Raw genomic sequence first — 20,992 nt, 5'->3', positions numbered from 1 at the left:
TGGGCACTATTTCTGGTTGTGTCTGTGAGAGTGAATTGAGAAGAGATTAGCACTTAAATTGGTGGAATGAGTAAAGCCCATTGCCCTCCTTAGTGTGGCTGAACATCATTCAAGCCATTAAGGATGCAAATAAAAGAGTAGAAGTTTGAATTCTCACTCTCTGCCTGACTCCTTGAGCTGAAACATCAGTATTCTTCTGCCCTGGTGCTGGGACTTATATCATGAGTGCTTCTGGTTCTCAGGCCTTTGTACTTAGACTGAAATTTATTTTTTTAGCCACTTCATGGAGGTATGATTGACATATAAAAAGCTGCACCTGTTTAATATATACAACTCTACGTATTTGGAGATAAGTGAATACCTATTAAAGCATCACCATAGTCAAGGACAGAAATTATTTTCACCTCAAGAAGTATGGCTTTTGCAGATGGCAGGTGATGGGACTTCTCAACTTTATAATTGTCAATTCCTTATAATAACTTTATAAATGGGATATATAGGGTGTATATATCCTATTGCTTCGGTTTCTCAGGAGAACCTAGACTAATAACCGTTCTTTATCCTGGAATATTTTTAGGTTTGCCTGTATTGAGTAGCTTTCTCCACTTAGCTTCCACAAAGGACATGAAAATACTAAATGGATCTTCATAGATCTCTCGGGTTTCTGACACATACCTTTGTCTCCATTATACAGTGAAAACCCATTCCACTTTGATTTCAAATTAATCACCCCAGGAAGTAAAGTAGTTTGTTTGGGTTTTTTTTCTTAGTTTAACAGCATAGAAAAAAAAAGTTTGGGTTTTTTTAAAACATTTATTTATTTATTGTAGAGAGAGAGAAAGAGAGTGCATGAGTGGGGGGAGGGACAGAGGAAGATGGAGAGAGGAAGCAGACTCCCCACTGAGAGTGGAACCCAATTTGGGGCTAAGCCCAAAACCCTGAGATAATGACCTGAGCCAAAACCAAGAGATGGAGGCACAATCAACTGAGCCACCCAGGTGTTCTTTTTCTTTTTCTTTTTTTTTAAATGAAACAAAGGGAAGACTTGCAATAGTACATGGTTGTCATGCAAATTGCTTGGCTACTTGAGTCACATGGCTCAACAGGTCTAATTAGACAAATCAATGCTATGTGGAAATTTGGCAGGATGCTATAAATAAATAATGGTGCAGACCTTTGGAATTTTGGGGCAAAGTGATCCCACCATTTTTAGGTAACTATTCTCTTCCTGAAAATATCTTTGATTTGCTGTTGGACTCTGACAAATTCAGCACTGCACACTTGGCTATAGACCACCAAGTTTCAAGTAACCTGAGCTACTCATCATGAATTTGGTATAGTCTGGCACACCAGATCATACAGTTGGGTATAAAAAGCATCACTCTGTTATTTTGTGACAATCATATATACAAGATCTGGCTTGAGTAGTTCTTGAAGGCACACATAATTTGCATGAGCATATGACTCCAATCCATATGGTTGTTTCTCCTGTAATATTGATACCTCTGTCTCAGTCCACATCTTTGGTCTCCTAAGGTGTTCACTATGAACAGTTGATTGAGAAAGCAAAAATTTGGTCTGATTTACCAAGGGTTCTACATAATGGCTGGCATCACCCAAAAACAGAGAGAAGTAGTTTACAACCATGTTCAGGGCTTGTATTACAGTGTTGAAGAGAAATCTTCCCAGTAGACAGAATCTAAAGCAGTACAAATGATTAAGGGCTTGGGAAAAACACAAGTGAAAATTGGGACTGAGTACCTCTTCTTAATAGATGGGTGGATAACCTTCTTAGAATGATTACAGGTATAAAGTCAATGAGAGATGGTGAAGATAGGTTTTTTTTTTTAATTCTTTATTTAAATTCAATTTAGTTAACATATACTGTATTATCAGTTTCAGGAGTAGAATTTAGCGATTCATCAATTGCATATAAAACCCAGTGCTCATTACATCAAGTGCCCTCCTTAATGCTGATCACCTAATTACCCCTTCCTCCCCCCCATCTCCTCTCCAGCAACCCCCAGTTTGTTTCCAAGAGTTCAGCATCCCTTATGGTTTGCCTCCCTCTCTATCTTCATCTTATTTTATCTTTCCTTCCTTCCCCACCATCTCTTTTTTTCCCCCTTAAATTCCACATATGAGTGAAATAATTAGTATTTGTCCTCTCTGATATATTTCACTTAGCATAATACCTTCTAGTTCTATCCATATTGCTGCAAATGGTAAGATTTCATTCTTTTTGATGGCTGAGTAATATTCCATCATTAAGGGGGATTAACATCACCTGTAAAGCAAATACCTCAGGATTAGCCATAGTTTATTTAAGCAAATGAAAATTCACCTACTCAAACAAGAAAGAGACAATGTTTCTACTTACAAAAGAGTCTCAGGAAAGATTCAGAGCTTAACATTTTCACCTTTATATGTATCTCCCCATGTGTCCCCAACTCAATTTTCAGAGTCCCACTCTTACAAAACATCACCCTTACTTTAACATAAAAGAAATTGCAATGCTGTGAATCCAATTTGTTTTATAATTCTGCTAGTAAAATGCATGCATGTACAGCTTCAGAACTGTCAACTCCCAAAACTGTCAACTCTACCAAATATCTCTCCTAGCTATATCTGAGCCATAATTAGAGAGGAAATTATGAAGCTCTCTGACACAGTTGTACCAACATCAGGCAAAACACAGAAGTCATCAGAATAGTAAGCTTCCGACCTTATCTATTCTAAACTGACATGATTCTAGGGCTGATCATATGACCAATATGTTATTTTAGTGTCTTAAAAAAATAATAAAGAAAACAAAGCAGATAAATATTGTAAACTTCAAAATACAAAGCATTGCAAAAGTAATTGAATATTGTTTTCAATCCTATTTAGAGAGACATGATAGGAAAATTATCAAAATACTTTTACAGAATTTGTCATACTATACACAAGTCCTTAAGACTTTCATGCCTCTCACTCAATACCCCCTCCACCACCAACAACACATATGCATACCACAAATAAACCAAATCATGGCTGTAATACTTTACTGTTAATGTTTGAGATGCACGTATACTGTATTCGTGCTCAAGTTAAGAACGTGTGAACCTGACTACTCAAGAATACTTTGTTACATTTAAAAATAGCTAACATGTTTTCATCAAAATAGATTATATTTTCTAGAACTCATCTTGAATAAATTGACATTTGTGGAAAATATATATATTATCCAAATTAAAACATACTTCACAACTTGTATTTTTTATATATTACTAATTTTGTAAACAGTATAAATGTATAATTCTCAGCTGCCATTTTTATTATATAACCATTAACTTTCCATCTAGTATTATATCTTTTAACATCTAAAACAAGTTTTTCTTAAGGATATAATATATGTGTGAGGGAAGCCACAGTGTTTTCTTATTTAGGAAATGTCTTTATGAATCATTTAAATAATTATTTTGGAATTGATTAATGCCTAAAACTTTCATAAAAAAAAATTGTCATTTGCAACAATGTGAAAATACCTTGAGGGTATTATGCTAAGCAAAATAAGTCAGAGAAAGACAAATACTATATGATTTTAATCATATGTGAAATCTAAAAAAAATTAAAAATGAACAAACAAAATTAAATAAAACAAACTCATAGATACAGAGAATAGGCTAGTGATTACCAGAAGGAAAGGTGGTTGGGGAGTGGGCAAAATGGGTATAGGTGGTCAACTGTAGGATCAGATGAATGGTAACTAGACTTGTGGTGGTGATTACTTTGTAGTGTATACAGATGTGGAGTTATAAAGCTGTATGCCTGAATTGTATAGTTAAATAAAAATTTAGTACATTTTAAAAAATAATAACATAATGCATGAGATTTGAAAAACCTCTCCACAATTACTAAAAAAAATGAATGTTTCCAGTGCACTTTGGGAATATATTATCAGTTTCTATCCTGTTTCTAATTTTAATTCTCTGTGGGTATGACTAGAAAGTCACAAAGTAGTACTAATTGACAGGATGTTCCTGCATATAACACCATCTGCCTACTAAGACCTGAATGGGGACCTCAAATTCCTAATACTAAATGTTAATAGGGACAATGGTTTGGATCAGCTCAATATCATTATTATACTAAGCTATTTTTTTTAATTTGGATTTTTTAAAAAATTTGAATAATAGGCAAGATGTTAAATCATAAAAACCAGTGAGATTAGACACAAACTACCAATTTTATCCATTATATCCACTTTAAAGCTGAAATTTTTCTCCTTGTATATCAAACATTTGTAAATGATTTCCTTGGTAAATCACAATTTTATTGTGATTGAAATGACAGAATAAATAATACTGTTTGTCTAAATTTTCTTCAGGCAAATTCTTGAGATACACAATGTCAAAATAAATATTCATAGAAAAATTCAGGGTTTTAGAAAATGAATCCTGCGTTTTTCCTTCGTTCTTTTCCTAAAGCTGAGCTTTTGACACTACTCTTGAGAATGACTTACAGTTTTTACTTAGTGCTTTTTTTTTCTATTTCATGCAGCCTTTTCTGAAATTTATCTATGCCATTGAATGAAAACAAGTAAAAGAACCACACAACTGTATAGGTTTTGGTTCCAACCTGATTCCAAATTGGACACTCTACACAGAAAAATGTCAAATGGGTCTACATAAGCCATATGGACACCATTATTCAGGGACCTTTTGTTATTCACTGATTTCCATAGCTTTTCTCACTATCAGGCTCAAATTTATTGCAAGCTGCTTCCCTAGGGAATTTTTCTGTTCTCTCTCTTCTTCCTTTTTTATAGAAAGATATTTTTAAACTTATGTCTTTTCCTCTGAATTCCACCCCCATTAGCTGCTGTGCACAGCTTGCTGAATGCAAACATTTCCTCTGTAAAGATATTTTATTTTCAGTTCTAAGGTAACAATTCATCCACGCCAGGTCCTTTTTATGTGGGTATGATACGCAGTCCTATGAATAATTAGAGTACATTTTTTTTCTGGAAAAAAAAAAGATGACAACTAAATTGATGATATATGTATGCAAGTTTATAGTTTCTTAAAATCTGTGTTGACATGGCAATGATCTGTTTGAATTAAAAAAAAAAACAGTATTCAATACCTACTTTGTTCAAGACATTGTGGTGAAGAAAGGTAGATGCCATGGTTACATACTATACATTTTCAACTCACTGACTGTCTTTTATATACATTTTATACTCACTCAAAACTATATAGAAGGATTTATTTATCATGTTATGCTTGTAGATAAGAAAATTTCCTAAAGCTTATATTCATGACCTTAGAGATACCAGTTCTCACATAGTCATTAAAAGCTGCAAGTTAATGGCCTTGTCAGTATCTGCTGGTATGGAAACAAGTACATTTATCACAGAGGATAAATTTAGGGATTGTACAAACAAAATATTTTAGATTATTTTATTAATTGAGAAAGAGCATATTTCATTTAATGCTTTAATTTGCTACAAGAACAAAGCTAAAGGTTTCATTTGTCCACCTAATCCAATAAAATAAACAAGTCAATGCTTACAAACTAACAGGCATGTTTAAATTCCCATCATTCTCTTAATTATGCCAGATATTAGCCATGTCCAACAGCCAGCTAACTCCACTTTATTAGGTCCTTCAGAGGCAAATAAAGACATTTCCTTATTTTCTGCCATCTAAAATGGTACTGTAACATATTTTGGAAAGGACTAAATTACTTGCTAAGACTTTGGGTCCAAAATCTTACATAGTATCATGAAGGGAGAACTTTCCTCTGCCGTGTGGTCCTTCTAGGTGGACTTAGAATCAAATTGACATGAGACAGACCATGTCCCTTGTGCTTAAAGAGCATATACAGTAATATCAGGTGAGACAGAAAATAAAGAAAACATGAATGTGATAATTTGAGATTCCATTATGTATTATGATGGAAGTAAATAGAAGTATGATAAAGAATATCTAGAAATGATTAATCTCCAGCAAGACTAGTTTTGAATGTAGTGGTATGGATTAAATGGCTTTGGTAGGTACCTTAATTCACCCATTATTATCTTTATGTGGAACCCCCAACTGAGGAAGGTTCTTAAAAGCCATCTAGGAAGGTAAAGGAGATGGAAATAAAAAGCAGACAAGTTTGAAAAAATTGTTAGTGTGGTATTTGTTAAAATCAGATATTGACCACAACAATCCAATGCCTTCATTTAAGGCACATCTTAGTTATGTATGTATATAATTTCCTTAATAGATTAATGGATGAACGTCTATAATACATACATATGATAAAATACTACTCAAGAATCAAAATAAATGCACTCTTGATTCACTCAACAACGCAGATAAATCTTAAATGCATTTGGTTAAGGGCTTCAGAAACCAAATAAATAACAATAGATTGAATAAAAAATGGAGACGAAAAAGGCCAAATCTTCCTGATGGAATGATTCCAAATAATAAATTTAGAAATATTAAGGGAAATAGAAAATCACATTTAGTACACTAGAAAATAACCAGGCAAAGGGGCGCCTGGGTGGCACAGCGGTTAGGCGTCTGCCTTCGGCTCAGGGCGTGATCCCGGTGTTATGGGATCGAGCCCCGCATCAGGCTCCTCCGCTATGAGCCTGCTTCTTCCTCTCCCACTCCCCCTGCTTGTGTTCCCTCTCTCGCTGGCTGTCTCTATCTGTGTTAAATAAATAAATAAAATCTTAAAAAAAAATAACCAGGCAAAATCCACTGATTGTTAAAATTAGTAGGCTAAACTTTAATGAGGAAGAAGATAGTTTTATAACTACTCAATATTTTCCCCAAATAAACACTTAGTAATTACTCTTTTAATATATGCCTATAAATACATTTATATTCTTCCTTTCAGGAGGTAGAGTTTAATTTCCCTTTCCTTGACTATAGGCTGGACTTAGTGTTTTGCCTCTAACAAGCACAATTGGAAAAGGAAATAATAGTAATTTTACAGTGTAGAAACCTGTCAGACACTACATTAACCAAGTGATCAATATTAAAATCACCATCATTAATTGTGTGACTATCATGCACCTCCTGAGATGAAGGCCACTTGATTTCTGGGATATTTCTCCCCAAAATTCATAACCCTAGTTTAAACATAAGAAAAACTTCAAACAAAGCTATATTCAGAGACATTCCAAAAAGTACTTGAACAATACTGCACAAATGTGCCAAGATCGTGAAAAACAAGTAAAAGTCTTAGAAAAAAAATCACAGAACTTGGGGAACCTGGGTGGCTAAGCATTTGACTCTTGATTTTGGCTCACATCATGATCTCAGGGTTGTGAGAATGAGCTCTGTGCTGGGCATGGAGCCTGCTTAAGATTCTCTCTCCTCCCTCTGGCCCTCCTCCTATTTCTCTCTCTCTTTTTCTTCCTCCCTCTCAAAAAAAAGAAATCACAGAACACAGGAGACTGAAGAGATATGATGATTAAATATAATATAGTATTCTAGATTGAATCCTAGAACACAAAAATGACATTAGTGGGAAAACTGATGAAATATGAACAAAATATGTAATTTAGTTAATCATATTGTAACAGTGTTAGTTTCCTTTTGAAAAATAGACTATGATTATTTTCAATTGTAACTTTAGTAGAAGCTGGGTGAAGAGCACATGTGACTGTTCTGTCTTTGCAACACTTATCTAAATCTAAAATTCTATTAAAATAAAATGTTTTAAAATATCATTAGCTTTTCCACTGAATTGGCTAGACCAAGTAAAACATTAAATGAAACTGATGATTGCATGACACAAATGACTTAGTAATAATTTTGAGGGACTATCAATTACATTTCACCCATAATTTTAATTTCTAAATTTTGATATAATGATTTTTCTGGGTAACTTTTATCAGGTTATAGCAGTCCCTTTACATTCCTAGTTTGTTAAGATTTTTTTCATAAATTGTTGCTGAATTTTGTTAAATAATTCTTTTATAGCTATTAAAACAATCACATATTTTACCTTTAATCCAATATGAGGTAAATAAGATAATGAAATGAATTCAACATGGACATGTTAAATTAATATATTATTAAAGACATAACTCAATTTTGATTGCTTAAATATTATATGAATATTTCTGAGTGACATTGGCCTTTAGCGTTTTTCTTGAATTGTAATTGTCTTGTTTGTATAGGACTTGGAATCTAGCTCTGCTCATCTATCACAGAGTAACAGCTATGAAAGAGATTGATGCTTTTACTCTTTCCATGATAACTTACCCTGAAGACAGGCCCCATAGTTGAAGGATGGGGTATATTTAATAAAAATGACAGGGTGCTTTTCTTTCTTCAGCAAGAATGTTATTTTTATGCACTTAGTATTACTTGGTGTGAACACAGACATCACATGATTTCTCCTAGTTTCTATGTGACTCCTTCTCCCCCAAATCTCAATTTCCATTCTTGAAAATAAAAAAAAAATAATAATAAAAGATGGACTTTTCTAGTTTGTAAAAGTTATTGTTAAGGAAATTTGTACTAAGCTACAGACTAATATTATAAGCCTTATATTTTGGCTTCAATATCTTCCCTTATGTGGACCAAAATTTAAACAATTTAGTAGATAGTCTTCATATATACACATTACATGTAAACACATATGTATGTATACAAATACAGTTGGAGTCATTTTTTTGAAGGTTGAAGTTCAAGAGAATAAATGGTGGAAATTTGTTTTCTCTTCAAAATTTTAGTGTGTGGTAGGCAAAATAATGGCACTTCAAAGAATTTGTGAATATATTATGTTACATAGCAAAGAGAAATTGAAATTGCAGATGGAACTATGGTTGCTAAACAGCTGATTTTAAGATAGGGAGATTATCCTGGATTACCTAGGTTCACCCAAGGTAATCACAGATGTATTTAAAGGTGGTATGGGGGGGATGCTAAATGAGAAAAATAAGCAGACAAGAATACTTTATCCAGCTAGAATGTCATTCAAAATAGAAGGAGTGATAAAAAACTTCCAGGACAAACAGAAAATAAAAGAATTTATGATCACCAAACCAGCCCTATGAGAAATATTAAAAGGAACACTTTAAGCAAAGAGAGAGTCTAAAAGTAACATAGACCAGAAAGGAACAGAGACAACCTACAGAAACAATGACTTACAGGTAATACAATGACACTAAATTCATGTTTTAATGGTACTCTGAATGTAAATGGGCTAAATGCCCCAATCAAAAGACACAGGATATCATATTGGGTAAAAAAGCAAGATCCATCAATATGCTGTCTGTAACAGATTCATTTTAGATCCAAAGACACCTCCAGATTGAAAGTGAAGGGGTGAAAATCATTTATCATGCTAATGGACATCAAAAGAAAGCTGGGGTGGCAATCCTTATATCAGACAAATTAGATTTTAAACCAAAGACTGTAATAAGAGATGAGGAAGGACACTATATCATAATTAAGGGGTCTATCCAACAAGAAGATCTAACAATTGTAAATATTTATGCCCCTAAACATGGGAGCAGCCAATTATATAAGACAATTCATAACAAAATTAAAGAAACACATCAATAATGATATGATAATAGTAGAGGACTATAACACCCTCCTCACTGCAATGGACAGATCATCTAAGCAGAAGATCAACAAGGAAACAAGGGCTTTGAATGACAGACTGGACCAGATGGACTTCACAGATCTATTTAGAGCATTCTATCCTAAAGCAGCAGAATACACATTCTTCTTGACTGCACAAGAGTATCATTCCCTGCGTATTTTCAGACCACAATGTTTTGAAACATGAACTCAATCACAAGAAGAAATTTGGAAAGAACTCAAATACACAGAAGTTAAAAGGTACCCTATTAAAGAATGAATGGCTCAACAAGGAAATCAGAGAAAAATTTGAAAATTCATGGAAACAAATGAAAATGAAACCACAACTGTTCAAAACCTTTGGGATACAGCAAAGGTGGTCCTAAGAGGGAAGTATATAGCAATATAAGCCTTTCTCAAGAAAAAAGAAAGGTCTCAAATACACAACCTAAACACACAGCTAAAGGAGCTGGAGAAAAAAAAAAAGCAAATAAAGCCTAAATCCAGCAGGAGAAGAGAAATAATAAAGAACAGAACAGAAGTCAATGAACTAGAAACATAAAGAACAGTAGAACAAATCAATGAAACTAGGAGCTGATTCTTTGAAAGAATTAATAAGATCGATAAACCCCAGACTTATCAAAAAGAAAAAAGACCCAAATAAATAAAATCATGAATAAAATCATGACCAACACTGAAGAAATAAAAACAATTATAAGAACATATTATGAGCAACTATATGCCAACAAATTAAGCAATTTTGGAAGAAATGGATGCATTCCTGGAAACTTGTGAACTACCAAAACTGAAACAAGAAGAAATAGAAAAGACCCATAACCAGCAAGGAAATTGAAGCAGTAATAAAAAAAAAAATCTCCCAACAAACAAGAGCCCTGGACTAGATGGCATCCCAGTGGAATTCTACCAAATATTTAAAGAAGAATTAATACCTATTCTTCTGAAGGTGTTTTAAAAAATAGAAATGGAAGGAAAACTTCCAAACTCTTTCTATGATGCCAACATTACCTTGATCCCAAAACCAGACAGAGACCCCCACCAAAAAGGAGAATTACAGACCAATATCCCTGATGAACATGGATCAAAAATTCTCACCAAAATACTAGCTAATAGGATCAAACAGTACATTCAAAGGATTATTCGCCATGACCATGTAGGATTTATTCCTGGGTTGCAAGGGTGGTTCAACGTCAACAGATCAATCAATGTGATACAGTACATTAATAAAAGAAAGGACAAGGACCATATGATTGTCTCAATATATTCATAAAAAGCATTTGACAAAGTACAGCATCCTTTCTTGATTAAAACTCTTCACAGTGCAGGGATAGAGGGAATATACCTCAATATCATAAAAACCATATACAAAAAGCCCACAGTAGATACTATTCTCAACAGGGGAAAACAGAGGTTTTCCATGAAAGTCAGGAACGTGATAGGAATGTCCGCTCTCACCACTATTGTTCTTCGTAGTACTAGAAGTCCTAGCCTCAACAATCAGACAACAAAAAGAAATAAAAGGCATCCAAATCAGCAAAGAAGTCGAACTCTCTCTTTGCAGATGACATGATACTCTATGTGGAAAACCCAAAGACTACACCCCCAAATTGCTAGAATACATACAGGAATTCAGCAAAGGGACTAAGTAGAAAATCAACGCACAGAAATCAGTTGCTGGAAAGAGCCCAGATGTCCATGGACAGATGAACGGATAAAGAAGATGTGTATATATATATATATACCATACACTTATATACTTATATACTCAGCCATCAGAAGAAAAAAAAAGAAAGAAATAAAATAAATTTTGCCATTTGCAGTGACATGGATGGAACTAAAGGGTATTATGCTAAATGAAATAAGTCAATCAGAGAAAGACAATTATCATATGATCTCACTGATATGTAGAATTTAAGGAAAAAATACAGGATCATAGAGGAAGAGAAGAAAAAAATAAGACAAAATTAGAGAGGGAGACTAACCATAAGAGACTCTTATGTACAGGAACAAATTGAGGGTTGCCAGAGGAAAGAGGGGTGGGGGGATGGGGTAACTGGGTGATGGACATTAAGGAGAGCATGTGATGTAATGAGCCCTGGGTATTATATAAGACTGATGAATCACTGACCTCTACCTCTGAAACCAATAATATATGTTAATTGAATTTAAATAAAAATAAATAAATTTAAAAACATCATAGGAAACAAACTGAGGGTTGCTGGATGTAAGGGAGGTGGAGGGATGGGGTTACTGGGTGATAGATATTAAGGAGGGCATGTAATATAATGAGCACTGGATATTATACAAGATTGATGAATCACTGACCTCTACCTCTGAAACCAATAATACATTATATGTTAATTAATTGAATTTAAATGAGATAAAAACTGGAAGGGGGAAGCAGAAGTGTGACTCAGAGTGGCAGAAGTAAATTCTACCAAAAACGAACAAACACACAGTGCCTGAGGAATGGGATGTGAGAAAGAAAGAGTGGATTGTTAATAATTTTGAAGATGAAGGTTTGGGGAGTCAAGGAGTGACTCTCTAAGTCTAGAAATTAGAAAAGGGGGGCACCTGGGTGGCTCAGTCGTTAAGCATCTGCCTTGGGCTCAGGGCGTGATCCTGGCATTCTGCGATCGAGCCCCACATCAGGCTTCTCCACTGGGAGCCTGCTTCTTCCTCTCCCACTCCCCCTGCTTGTGTTCCTTCTCTCACTGGCTGTCTCTCTCTCTGTCGAATAAATAAATAAAATCTTAAAGAAAATTAGAAGAGGAAGGATGTGACTTTTCACCTAGAGTCTACAGAAAGGAATACACTATGTTGACATCTGGCCAGTAAGACTCAATCCAGATTTCTGACATATAGAACTGTAGTAGAGTAAATAACATAGACAATAAATGTATGTTGTTTTTAACCCCCAAATTTATGGTAATTTGTTACAACAGCAATAAGAAATTATGTGATGTGTTACTCTTTTTTTTCAATTTTTAAAATAAATGATGAAATCATCCTTGCACCTAGTACTGTATCATCACTTCTTCAGTTAGTTTACATAAAAGGGAATATTGATAGAAAATAATAAATTGTGGAAGTTCAGTAGCATAGAAAACTAACATTATGTTTAACATATTTTCTGGCAGTTTATAGCAATTATTTGATTTAATTCCACAGGAATTCTGAGAGGGAAATAAGCTGTCAAATTTATGATGCCACAAACATGCAAAATAATTTAATTATGTATTTATAAATTATCCTTTTATGCTCAATTAAACTAATAATTTTGAGGCTATAAGCTTAAACATAACAGAAAGCAATAAATGTATTTTAACTAAATTATTAGCATATATACTTAGAGGGTCAACATTTTCTCCAAAAGTAAGAAGAAAAGCAAGGAGAGCCTCTTGATTTTATTGGTACCCTTATGCCCTGGGTTGTCATGTTCAAAGTTGGAGCTTTAATTCTGTTTTTCTAGATTTTTGTTTACCAATTGGATGATTGTACTGAACATGCAATACGTACAGATGACTGGTCATCCCCATCCCAGAAGAAGTTGGGAATCAGGGCTTTAGTAGATTTAATCACTCAGAACTTGAAGAATCTGGTAACCGTAAAAAAGTACAAAAGTTTAGTATGCAAGCTGACTTCTTTGCTGCACTACATGTTTATAAAGCAAAAACCAAATACATGGGTGGTACTCATGAAGAATACAGATATGCTTGAAATTTACCTAATTTAGTATGTAAAATAGAGCAGCCAGAATAAAAGCAAAGAAATAAAAACAAAATGAGGTTTTCCTTAAAACTCTCAGATATATCTAACATATTCTGTAGGTACATTTCATATTGGAGAAAGAATAGTAATATTTGTATTTTATAAATACACAGGCTGTAAAATGAACTAGAGAGATTTAGCAAAGGGAAGTCATATATATGCAGGTTTTTACTTGAAAGAGTCCACTGTCATCTAGCATTGTACAATGTCAATTTTCTTATTTCTTATTTGTTATTTTCTTATTTATTTCTTATTCCATTGTACAATGTCAATTTTCTTATTTTATTTCTTATTTCAGAAGATATGATACATTATTCAAAATACTAAGTATTATGTTTATAAATTCTTACAAAATTTAAAATTTATATTTTAGGGCATGATTATAAAGAGTAGAATCATTAGTTTATAATGCATCTTATTTGGTCTTCTCAGCTTTGACATGTTATTAATATTATCATATTTTAATCACTTATATAAGATAAAGATTTTTTTTCCCTTTATGCTTCCTAATTATTCCATACATATTTCTAGCTTCGTCATACAGAATTAATTTGATATTATGATGTATGAATTTTTTTATCCCAAATAAGAAAGTTATAAATGCATTGATCAGAGTTGTAAATAGAACTTAATTGTTTGTTAATCATCATTAAAAAAAAAAGGTTAGTTGCAATATGTTATTTTCATAATATTACAATGCTTAATCATCACTTTATTTTTTTCTTTTTTTTATTTTAATGTTTTTTTTATTATATTATGTTAGTCACCATACAGTACATCCCTGGTTTCTGATGTAAAGTTCGATGATTCATTAGTTGCGTATAACACCCAGTGCACCATGCAATACGTGCCCTCCTTACTACCCATCACCAGCCTATCCCATTCCCCCAACACCTCCCCTCTGAAGCCCTCAGTTTGTTTCTCAGAGTCCATAGTATCTCATGCTAATCATCACTTTAAAATGTTTATAGAACCATTGCTATGTAGCCATATAATCAGTAATTTCCCACTTACTGCTTTTAAATTGCAAAATTCAAGAGGCATTATTTTTCCAGATAGTAAGGAGAAATAATGTTATTTATGTATTCTATTCTATTCTATTCTTTTTTGTTCTAGTATAATATATATAAGAAGACATTACTGACATTATTAAAATTATGACAGCTGAATAAAACATCGTCATGTTTTACTCCTGAAAACTAATGAATGCATATAACTCACAAAACTAATTTCATAGTTCTTGTATTTTTCTTTACACCACCTTTAAACATTTGCATGTGTACGTGTGTCTGTGCACACATCTGTGTGTTTGTGTATGTGTGTGTGAATTACCAGTTTTCTATATCTCTATACAAGTGATGGAAATCAGACCAGGTGTATTTCTGTCAGTTGTTTGATATAACAATAGGCCTAGGATCCTGGTATTATGCTAGTAAAACTAATCTCTCATAGCCAGTGAGGTCAAATTTGCATTTATTTAAAAAGATAATAAAAGGACTAACAAGATGAACTTATTGGTTATGAATTTTAAAAATATTTAAATATGTAGTAGCATGTACACTTAAATAAGTGAGTAAAATTTTTTATTGTTTTTTTAAATCTCTATAAAAGATAAATGACAGTTTAAGGGAAATAATAAAATTAAAATAAGGATGATAATAATAACAATGTAATAATTTGGATTTCTGTTTTTGTTTTCATATTTTCAACGGATAGTACTAGTACAATTGGGTAGCCATATTAAAAAAATCCTGATCATTTACCTCATTTCATATAAAAAATTAATATGAAATTGATCATAGTTTAAATTTAATGGTTAAAACTATAATATTTTTTAAATGTAGGATAATATCTTAATGACTGAATTTGTAACAGATTTTAGAAATTATAAAAGAAAAAATCAGTGGGTTAAGCTTGAATAAAATTAAAACTTCTATGTCTGTAAAAGGCACTTACAATAATGAAAAGAGTATTCACAGTCTGAGAAAAGATATTTATAAAACACATATCCAATAGAGGGCCTTTAATTAGAATAGTGTTTTTCAAAACAATTTCCTGTATTGATCAATTTTTTTTTATGATCGTGCTTTCCAAAATGATATTCATTAGTCACATGTGGCTTTTAAGCACTTGAAGTGTGGTCAGTGCAATTAAGCAACAAAATTTTAAATTTTTAATTGTATTTAATTTCAATTAGCTCGAATTTAAATAGCTAACAGGTAGTGATTACACTATAGAACAGCACAGATCTAGAATTTATGAAGAACACTTATAAGTCAGTAAGAAGAAAAACAACCATATTTTAAACATGGGCAAGATACTTGAACAGACCCTACACTAAAGGAGATGGCAAGTAATCACATGAAAGGATGTTAAATATAATTAGTTGCTAAGGAAATGAAACTTAAAACCACAATCAAAAAACATTACAACCCTCCAGAATGGCTAAAATTATAAAGCCTGATCTCTCTCTCTCTCTCTCTCAAATAAATAAATAAACAAATAAATAAATAAATAAATTATTTTTTTAAAAAGTTCATATCAGCCTTATTTATAATATCCAAGAGTTGGATGCAGGTCAAATGCCCATCAATAGGTGAATGAATAAACTAATTGTGGTATATCCCTGCAATGGAATAATACGTAGCTATTGAGTAGGAAAACATCTTTGTTTTATTGATTTCACACAACATGTACAGATATCAAAATAATTATGTTGACTGAAAGAACTTAGCCAACAAAGAGTTTATACTGTATGGTATATTTATATGTTTCTCAAAAATGCAATCTAACCTACTGTGACATAAAATAGAGCAATGGTTGCCTGGGTGTGAAGGAATATTGGGACAGAGTGATGGATTACAAATGGATATGAGAACAATTGAAGGGGTTATGAGCATATTCTCTACCTTAATTTTTGTGTTAGTTTCACAGAGATGTAGATATATATGTACATATACATATATATGTCAAAACTTTTCAAGTTGTACATTTACTTATGTATTCATAAATTAGACACTAGTAAAACTGCAAAAATGCCTTATGTTCCAGTATGGAAGAAAAACAAATAAATAAAAACAATTCAACAAAGAAATTATTATAAATCATGAAGCTCGAACTCAAAATTCCGTATCAATTATGCTAATGATACCCTTTCTCTGTCTTCCCATTTTCAACTACTGGAATCATAATTCTTCTAAATTCTATAGTTTATCTCCTAGAAATCTTTCCTTATTCCTCCTTTTCTTCCATCATCCTATCAATGAATCTCCTTAGCTCTAATTTCCCAATGTATTCAGATAACCATGTCTTACCACTTCCCCTACTAAAACCTAAGTACATACCATCAATGTTTTTTTGTCAGAAAAAATAGCCTGAATAGCCCTTACATTGCTTGCCCTATTTTACTCTTGACCACCTACAATTAATTTTTCATATGGCAGAGTAACCTTTAAAAACTTTAGCTAATTTTACATATCCTCAGTTTAAATCTTTCCGAAATCATTTCTTTTTTTAAAAGATTATTTATTTATTTATTTATTTATTTATTTATTTATTTATTTAAGAGAGAGAGAGAAAGGGAGAGAGTGCGCCTGGGAGGAGGGACACGGGAGGAGAGAGAACGATCTCCAACCTACTCCCCACTGAATGAAGAGCCCGATGCAGGGCTTGATCCCACAATACTGAGATCACGACCTGAGCCGAAATCAGGAGTTGGATGCTTAACCAACTGAGTCCCCCAGGAGACCCCAATATTATTTCTTTAAACTAAAAATGGACATCTTTAACATGACCAATAATGTCCTCATGCTTGGTCTCAAATCTCCCATATAAACCTTAATTACTTATTCCTTGGCCTTTGTAGTCTATATATAATGAACTTCCTTCAGATCTTCAAACGTATCTGCCTACATTAAAACTATTGCTTTAGCTATTTCCTCTATCTAGAATTAGTTCACCTCACATTTCTCATGAACTTCTATTCAGACTCACTCATGTGGCCCCCTCAGTAAAGGCTCCTGGCCATCCAACCCCCAGTACTCTCTATCCTGTGTTTCCTTCATAGTACTTATTACTCTTTTAAAATAAATTTTTCATTTTTAAATATTATTTTGCCCATTATAATATATTCTTTATTAGAGCAGTAACTTTGAGTGTTCCTTTGGTGCAAGGGTAGACAAACTAAAAGAGAAAAATTAGAAAAATTCCAGAAACAGGTACTTCTACACAATCATTTATTACATGACATTTATGACAGTTCAAGACAGCAAGGAAAATAGTGATCTCTGCAAAGACAGTGCTTAATTAATTAGGTATTCACATAGAGGAAAAACATGAGGTACATTTCCTTTATTTCTGTATGCCAGTTCTAGAAAGAATACAGAGGATTAAACAATTACTTTTTTAAAAGAAATATAAATATTTTTGTAATTTAGAGTTGGCTAGAATTTCTTATATTGGACATGAAAAGCACTAAACATAATCATATATATTTTTCTTTTCAGGAAATAATTAACTTCTATTTGTCAATAGACACCATTAAGACAAAGGAAAGTCAACACAGAGTGAAAGAATATATTTGAGATACATTAATATATATTATAAAGGACTTATCTAATATCTATAAATAACTAATAGAAATAAAAGTCATATAAACCAATAGATAAAAGAAAATTCAACAGAAAAACAAGCTAAAATTTGAACAGGCATTTCACAGAAGATATCTAAATTCCCACTAAACCTATGAAAAGTTCCTCACATTCATTTGTCTTCAAAGGCTTTCAGATGAAAACCATAATACGATACTACTCTATACTAGAGGACGGTTAAATGGAAAAACAAAACTGAATATAACAAGTTTTATAAGGCTGTAAAACCAATTTCACAGTTAGAGCTCCTGGATGATGTATAAATTCTGTCAATCATTTTTGAAAACTGACAGTATTCTACTGCAATTGAACAAATATATAACTTTGACCCATTGGTTCCATGTCCAGATATATACTCAAAAATTATGTGCATGTATGTTCACAAAAAGATATGTATAAAAATATACATAGCAAAAGTATTTAAAATAACCAAAATTGTAAACAATGAGATCCCCATTAGCTGCTGAATGGGTAAATACATTTTGGTATATTAATAAAATAGAATACTACACAGACATAAAAATGAATCGACTACAGCCAAACACAAAAATATAGATTAATTTCACAAACAAAATATTGAGGCAAAGATGCCAGACACAAAAGAGCACATACTCTATAATATTATTTATAAAGTTTAAAGACACTTAAATTATTTTATAGTATCACAAATTAGGAGATTGGGTTAGTTAGGAAGTTGAGTGAGTTTTGGTAATATTATGAGAGAGGCATCTAAGGATCTTGGTACTGTTTCATGTTTTGAATTTGGCATTTTTACTCTGAAAATTAGGTACATTTGTTTCATAAAATGCCATCCATTTTATACTATGTGTAAATAGTAGCTATACTAGTAAGAATAATTTCACAGTACATTCAGGACTTTACTCCTAAGTTGTATACCACAATGCTCTTGTTAAATATTTTGAATATTTTTCCTGTGAATATATTAGTTATGTTATAATATTCTAGTCTGATTTTAAAACATCAAAATTATAAAAACATAAAATTACGTATTATATTATCCGTACGCATTTCTCTTTCACAAATCACTTAGCCCATTAATTTTTAAATATATATCGATCTTTTATAAAATATTATTTGATTGTGAAAAGAATAATTACCTGGGGATGTATCTTTAGGTCATACCAGTTATATGGAAAGAAAATATCTGTATTATCTTATTAAAGACATATTATGTCCATACTATACCATTGTATCCATTTGTGTCATTTTCATGGTGGACATTGTCATGACTTACAGTAGAGAACATAGGATTTTCTCAGAGTGTTTTCTTTTGCTTTCAATGAGAAATATGCTTTTTATGTATGCTAGGATAAGCTGGCTATAATAATTAGCTCTAATTACAGGTCAACTTGGACAAATTCCATCACAAGTAATTTAGATAAAGCAGATAGGAAGAAATCATTATAGTTTATTAGCACCAAGATCATTCATTTACAAAGTACACAAAATGAATAGAAATGTGTACTTTGAAGAAATTGTGTCATTTTTACTTATTTATTTATTTTTCTTGAATGCTTTGTACCAGATTCAAACAAGATTTCACTTAAAAACTCCTTTGCGAAATTTGAGGTTCTTATTCTGGGATTTTGTTTTTAGATTGTAAAAGCCACATTGTAACTTTTTCATGATTTTGTCATTATAACTCTAAAGTTATATTTTAATATTTATTGTAATGTTTATTCTTTGCACCTTAATATCAATATTGAGATTAATTTTGGATTTCTCTTTTTCTTGTAAAGAACATATGTGCTATAAATTAATTCTAGGTAATGTTTTGTAATTTTGTCAGGGTTTGCAACCTTGATACACAATTGCTCCAGTCACAGGCACAATCTAAATCCTGGGGCAATTCCAGAAGTGTCGGAAAAGTGCATTTCTGGTTTGGTCCTGCAGAAACTGCCAGTGTTTGGTCTGTTTATGTCTAGAAATTTTCTATTACCAAGGCAATTTTAAAAAAATGTGAAACATTTCACAAATTGAGTGTCGTCCTTGTGCAGGGGCCATACTAATCTTTTCTGTATTGTTCTAATTTTAATATATGTGCTGCCAAAGTGAGCACTATTGTGGCAATTTTTTGTAGAGAAGATAAAAATAATAGATTTTCATTATTGCTTACTCAAGGATCACATAAGAATTCCTGTCTGATTTGAGCTCCCTATAGAACATAAAGTAAACACCAACTTTACCCTGGTTAAGTGACTAAAACTGTATTAGAGTATCATATATTTCAAATGCAGATGTGTAGCTTGAACTTCCTCTTAAGCAAGCAATCATTCAACAGCTATAGTTGTTGCAAAAATGTCAACATATTCTAGGCTTTACACAAATTTTATAATCAGATACATTGGTGACAGGGTAGAAGGGTGAAAATGCATATTCTGAAAGCTTTAGGGGTAACAGTGACATGGCATTTACAGCAAGCATCAATTGCATTTTTTTAATTCAAAAGAGTCTTGTCTCTTGTCTCATATTTTGTATGTATTAATAAATGTACTAAATAATAAAAACACCCAAAAAAGTTTTTTTCCCCCAAAAAACTACTAATAAGGTTTTCCAGTAAAAGGCTATGTAATAAGGATCTCATCCACAGTCAGTATGTAAACAGATGAGCATGATTGTATTTCAGTAAAACTTTATTTACAAAGTAATACCTCATAGTCAGATCTGTTCTTATCTTCCACTTCCAATCTTTCTTTTACTGCTTTTTCCAACATACTCCTGTTTCCTATTTCTCAAAAGTGAATTTTTAGCACATGCTTCAGAATCAGAGCTGTTTGTTAAATAACATAGACTGCTGATTTCAAACTTTCTGTTCCCAGCCTGGGTATCTGCATTTGAGTGGATTCCACCAGGTGATATTTTTTTCTTTTTTTAAGATTTTATTTATTTATTTGAGTGGGGGGTGGGGAGAGGGTGGGAGAGGGAGAAAGAGTCCCAAGCAGACTC

The 20,992-nt window shown here is 32.4% G+C and overlaps 1 non-coding gene across 1 annotated transcript; it reads right to left on the bottom strand.

Moving 5' to 3' along the window:
• Window positions 1–19,999: 19,999 nt before the first annotated feature.
• On the bottom strand, window positions 20,000–20,105 carry LOC123787918 (U6 spliceosomal RNA). The gene has a single exon (XR_006778372.1). It is a non-coding gene; the product is annotated as a U6 spliceosomal RNA (small nuclear RNA).
• Window positions 20,106–20,992: the final 887 nt, after the last annotated feature.

Source organism: Ursus americanus, chromosome 16 (genome assembly GCF_024610735.1).
Source record: "Ursus americanus isolate L20-20 chromosome 16, mUrsAme1.1.p, whole genome shotgun sequence".
Classification (NCBI taxonomy): Eukaryota; Metazoa; Chordata; class Mammalia; order Carnivora; family Ursidae; genus Ursus; species Ursus americanus.
Note: the sequence above shows the minus strand (reverse complement) of the source record. Positions and strands in the feature narration are given on the sequence as shown.